A 6507-nucleotide genomic window follows, 5' to 3' on the forward strand; every position below is an offset into this window, starting at 1 on the left:
GAAGTGGGCTCTCATGCAAGAGCCAACCTCTACTACAGGGTGGAGCATTGGGAGAGGCACCTGTATGGAGGTGGTCAGGAATCGGGAGACTGACGCCGGTCGTAGCGCCGCAGTTAAAATGATAATGGCAAGTCAAATCACGGGGCCCCACCTGTCCAGCAGTAACTCGCTGTCAAATCACACAGGCCTACGTTTGCAGCAGCCTACTCCCTCATCTTCTCGCGTCTCTGTCGAACCGACTAGGCGGAACTGCCGCGCCTACCGCACAGGAAAAGCCCCGCCCTCGACTTTTAAATACAACTACATCCGCTTAAGAATCCAATGATATACTTTTTGTGACATAGTAACTCATATTTAGTTAGTCAAATGGATGACCTAGAACTACGTGCAGGCCCTATAAACCGAGACGCCTAAAAATAAAAAAACCGAGACGGAGAGGGTAGTTCAGCACGTATCTTTTTAGATCAATATAGTCGGGATTCACCAAGGAGCAAAACCAAGTGGTAGGCTGCTCCTGTCGTGTTGGCGTAGCAACTCAAGCAGGGTCAGTCCGCACACGAAATGGCGACACACTTAACAAGACCCCTTTGGCCGACATGTGGCTCATCCACCGTCTTGTTCCACGTGCGATGCACCAAATTACAGTTCGGAGCAGCGGTTGGAATTGGAGGCACACCGGTCGTAGCGCCGCAGTAGTAGAAAATGAGCGATGAAGGGTCAACTCACAAAGCCCCACCTTTCCCACATTAAGCTGGACGGACGAAGCAACCATCATTTCACTCTAGGGTGCAAGAGCATAAAGAAAAGAGAAAACAATGATGCGTGCCTAGGGCACCCTAGGGTAGGGGTCTCCACTACAGATCCTTTTTTTTTGAAAGCGCCTCCACTACAAATCGGCTTCTCCCTCGTCCTCTTGAAGAAAACCGATGATGAATGCGGCGGTAGGGTATGTAGGAGTACTACGGCGTGCGGGGCCACATCGTAGTAAACGGGTTCGAGTCGACGCCTTAAATATGTGTGGGCTGCTTGGTTTTACGGGAACGAGGCAGCATTTTGGGTTTGGGAACCAGTGGAGATATAGTACGTACAAAAAATTGTGGACGTAGGTTCGACCAAAAGGCAATGATGCATGGACCCTGCATTTTGATATACCCGGGGCCGTGTGAAATTTGCTACTCTACTCAAAACTAGTAAGGTACACATGTATTGAACGCATGAGATTTCGAAACCAAATTACGAATAAATACACACTATAGCATGTAAAGCTTTGAGTCATATATGCATGATGTAGATGTTCGTTTAGTTCTTATAGTTCATCTCATTCAAAATCAATTAGTTTTATAAAAATGTTAATATTCATGGGGTTGTGCATTGTAAATCATAAAGTAAAAAACAAATAATGGCAATTCATTTAGATAAAAATAATCAATTATGATACAGAAGATTCTAGAACAAAGGAGAAGTGCTTGTGTTTTGAGGTTTGTGCATTATGCTTAAGTTCAACCATGGAGTCTTCTAAATTGTACATGTGGCAGATCTGGTGGAATGTTGATGATATCCAACGGCCAGTAGTGCTCGGATTTGTCTATCTCTGCACTGTCGGGTTAGCTTCATCCAGCGACCATCTTTCAAAGTTATTGGCACACTATATAGTTCTTGTGCCATAGTTGCATGTTTTGGAAAAAAGCTACTAGTGGGTTGTACTATCTATTTAGGAATAGAAGATGTATACATGGAAGTTGTAGGGAAAGAGAAGACATGGAGCATCTCAATTCCTATGAGTAGGGATTGGAAAAGAGATGTCATTTGGTTCACATCATAGGCACTTTTCTATTGAATCTAGAGATGACATATATCTCAATTCCTATGAGGAGGGATTAGAAAAGAGATGTAATTTGGTTCATATCATAGGAACTTTTCTATTGAACATACGCTAATGTTTATTTTCCTTTGAAATTAAGGGAGTATAGGAATCCATTCATATGAACCAAGTGGCTCTAAAGCTATAGAAATGATATCCTGTTTATTTCCTTTGAAATGTGGAGTATATGAATCTATTCCTCTGAACCAATTGGCTCTAAAGGAAAAAATCCTATAAAAATCATATCATATAGAGTTCCTATGATATTCCTCGACACTAAAGGATGCTTGAAATTGCTGCGGGTGATACGATGGTCTTTCTTTGTAGACTCCTCACCCATCTTTATAGTTACCTCTCGAAGATGAATGAAATGATATATACATGGTATTCTACATGTGCAATTTGGTACACGAAAACTCGGTAAAAGTTTGCGAGGTTCGAATTTTCAATAAAGCTATATGCACTACATTTCGGAACAGAGGGAGCATACGGTAGTTGCTAACACTCACGTGGAAGATTTGTGTGTAGGAGGAGTGGCTGTTCTGTTAAATGACATGGCAAAACTGACACTGTCGGATGCCGATCTAACGGTTCTTACGGCGTTCGTCAGGAAAAGGCTTGTGGCGAACGTGTGTCGGATAATGATTTACGGACACATGCATTGCATTGATACGTGCCCCCCTCTCTCTCATGCACACGCACCCTCACGAGTCACGACTCTCCCGAGTCCTCTCGCAGACTCGCATGTCGCACCCACCGTCTATCTGCAGGTAGACGTCACGCACATATGTGCTCTTCACACCCTACCCTCAGAATTTCTAAAAAACAAAAGACGGCGCGCACATTTTATTTTAGCTCACACGTCACACACTTATACTATTACTCTTGCGGCGAACGTTCTTTGGGCATAGTATATTGTACTCTCACAAAGAGAAGCGGTGCACGCACGCACTAGTTCTCTCACACCCACTCGCGGGTACACGTAGGAGCGCATTTTTTTGAAGCTGGTACAACAAAATCACTGCACTATATATAAAAGCAGGAGCCTTAGCGCTTGCTTTACTAGGGTTCCTCTCGTTCACTCTCTCATGCTCTCCAGATCTAAGCAACACATAGGCGGCCACACTCTCTCTCAGCTCACGGCTGGTCACAAATCCGGCCGGACAACCTCGACCGGGACAGGGGTGTAGGTGCATCGTTCATGCTGTCGTCGACGGCGAGGGAGGAGACCAATTGCTGCCCGCGCGTCCCGATCGGCGGCCGTGCCGTTCTCTCTGAGAGAGCGCCGGCTCGGGAGGGCCGCCGACCCCTTCTTCCTCCCTACGGTATTGTGGCCAAGATGCGGATTACCGACGCCGTCTTTACCACATGCTGACGACCCTCAGGTATATATTCCTTCGGAACCTGCCTTGCTCTACTGCCCCAGCTCCGTTCGTGTGGATCCTTTTCTACTTCCGTCCGCTGTTCCAAAGCCACCTAGACTTCTACTATTATTAGAAGTAAAGCTAGTTCATACAGTCGACTCAAAGCGTTGGTTCAAACAAGGAAGAAAGTGGGAAAGCTGTAGCATGAATCTAGGACTTGGTTCTAAGAGGAAACGGGGGAAAGTAGTAATATCTGTCACTGTTTAAATAACCGTATTTCATAGTTGCGCAAACAGGGATGTCTGTCTCCGTATCATTTCTATCCGCGCAATCAAAAGCACACACCTCAGTTTTAGTACAACTGCGCAAAATGAGATGGCTATCCCTCGTTGCCGTCGTCTAACCTCCCGTCTTCAAGGTATCCCTACATTGGTACTAGTAACTAAGGTAGAATGACCAATGCAATCTAAAAGAAGCTGATTCTTATGTTTTACTTCCTGATTGCAGTGCAGGGACGAGCGAAAACAACTGCATCCTAGTCCGGAATGCACTTTCTACCAGTTCATCCATGGACCAAGGACTAGCTGGCACGGCTGCACGGCGGTTTTTTGGATAGGTGCGCGGACAAGAGGCATTGTGGTTTGCTTATTTCTACAAATAGCGGTGCTTAAATTTAGTGGAATGCGCAAGCATTTCAGCTGGTCAGTACACTGCATGGTTCAGTTCAGCATTCCAGCTGAGACCACAATTATAATTGCTTATTCTGGAATGAGAGAACCTAACCCTGAATGGTGGCAACAAGAAAAAACCAGAGTGAACTCCAGGAAATTTAAGCCTGCCGGGAGGCCCTTTGCTCAGAGAAGCCTTGCTTGTTTTTTCCTGATTTGTAAACCTTCTCACAACTTTGTCTTTTGCTGTGAACTAGTATATGTTTGTTATGTTCTATGAATCATTGAGATGTATTAAATTGCTTAACTTATGCTTTTCAAGTTTTTTATGAAGACGAGTTTAATGTGAGTGTTCCACATGAGCGCTGGACTAGCGTGTGAACGTTTGGAATTTATTACATTGTGGCCTCAATTAACTGCATGAACCACTGTAACAAGATACATAGTTGATTATATGTCAGACAGCAGATTGTTGATTGTTAGCTGGTCGATAGCCTAGTGTTGAAGCGAGCTGAGCCAATGTGCCGTGTTTTGCACAACTGCTTACAAGTGGGGTAGCACCAACAGTGTTTACAAGTACTTATGTATACGTCGGCGCACGGTTCTCGCACGAGTGCTCTATTTCATCAAAACACACACTGCTCGTATGATAAACCGTGACAACTTATGTCTTACCATGCCATATTCATGAAAAAACTAGTGAGGACGCATCTGTTTCGGCAACAATTATGATGGTTCTCACATGATTCACGGGCACACAAAAGTAGCAACAGTTCCCATAGACGGATTCAAACAGAGTACTAGCCCTAGAGGGGTCGATAACAGGCAAGGTTCGGATAATTAGACACAATCCAAACTACTATTAAACACTAGCTGGGGCAACTATTTCATGCCTCGATCTAATTTGGGCTGGACACAAGACGGACCTTGCCATGAACATCATCGAGGACGTCCCGCTGCAGCTCAATCCTGTGAACCTTCATGAAGACAACCTTGTGGCCTTGCCACTGATAAACTTGTTTGTGGAGGCATGCCACATCATCTTCCTGCGCAAGCTTGACAAGAACACTATGCCTCACAAACGAAGGAGTAGCTTTGAACTTCTTGTGCTTCAGTACACCCTGGACAACACGCCTGACAACAGTGAGGCTGGAATACAACTCTTCATTGGTATAACCGCAAATGGCTTCCAGGATCCAACAGCCTAAGAACTCTGTTTTCCCAGTGCGTATATTCAGGTCGTCCGCCTCATAGCGAGTGACATGTACAACCACACAATCCTTGTCTGCATTAGGGCTCTAATTGAAACAGAAACAAATTCTGAATTACTTTTCAGTATAAGAAACACAAGTTATTTAAACCACTATGTATAGCATGGCATCGAAGCTAATAAAATTTTGCATTATTAATCACCACATACTTCCTTTTCTAAAAAAAATCACCACATACTTAGATGAAAAACCACAATCGAGATCGGCAAAGAAGGAAATCACCTTGGGCAGCTCAGCGGGGGGGGGGGGGGGAGGGGGGGACACTTCCTCGAAGGGGGAAAACTGCTCCTGCAGTGCCACGGGGGCTGTAACCTCAAACGGGGCGTTGACCATCTCAGTAGTGGCGTGAGCGTATCTGGGGTCAGCTCGGTGGTTGCCTCCATCTTCTTGGAGCTCTCTGTCTCGTGGGGATCAGCCTCCCGCGTCTGCTCCAATATCGGCAGATCTTTGCCTGGTTCTCCTTGGTCCATCATGAAACTGACGAATACTAGGAGACCACTGAAAGGAAAACACAATCGCAATGACAATGAAACAAAAAAGAGAGTGAGGATCAGTTATTGCTTTGCAAAAGTTCTTTTTTTCTCTGAACGAAAATATACCAACATCACGGATCCGCTTACCTTCCCTTCGTTCGGAGAGAAGAACAGTGGTAGATGCGAGTGTTGCCTTTCTTGAAGACGGTGAGGGAGAAGGATAGTCCGAGGGAGAAGGGGATTCAGCGAAGAGTGAAATGATGGTTGCTTCGTCTGTCAAACTTAGACTGCGGGGAGCTGGGGTTTTGTGATACGATGGCTCGTTACTGCCGCGCTACGACCGGGGTGACTCTCTGCCTGCATACTGCCTTCTAATTTGGTGGATGGCATTTGGGCCCGCGCGCTGCATGGCCCGCATGTCGGTGAACAAAAGTATAACGACATTCAGTAGAGGGAGACGTTTCAATGACCTAGGAGGAGCCAGAAGCGGTAGAGTGTCTCCACTGTACTAGTAGTAATTGTTTTTCTGGGTAGCTGTAGAGTGTCTCCACTGTACTAGTAGTAATTGTTTCTCTGGGCCCAAGACAAAACAGCCCATCCACACTGGGTGCTCTTCTTCCTCCTCGCTCCCACCCACCTCACGTCAACTCGCTCCACTCGTATCCCCAAATTGCTTACCTCACTCCTACAGAAAACCCCAGCTCCCCTTCTTCCTCACTCCTATAGAAAACCCCCAGCTCCCCTTCTTCGCTCGCACTACAACTAGGCTCGTCATTCGTTACTCTGCTCAAATCCGTGAGCGCGACGCGACGCCCTCGAGGAAAATGGAGTCAGCTGACCCCAGCGCCATGAAGATGAGGCTCCCGCCAG

This window comes from Aegilops tauschii, chromosome 5, assembly GCF_002575655.3.
Source record: "Aegilops tauschii subsp. strangulata cultivar AL8/78 chromosome 5, Aet v6.0, whole genome shotgun sequence".
Lineage (NCBI taxonomy): Eukaryota > Viridiplantae > Streptophyta > Magnoliopsida > Poales > Poaceae > Aegilops > Aegilops tauschii.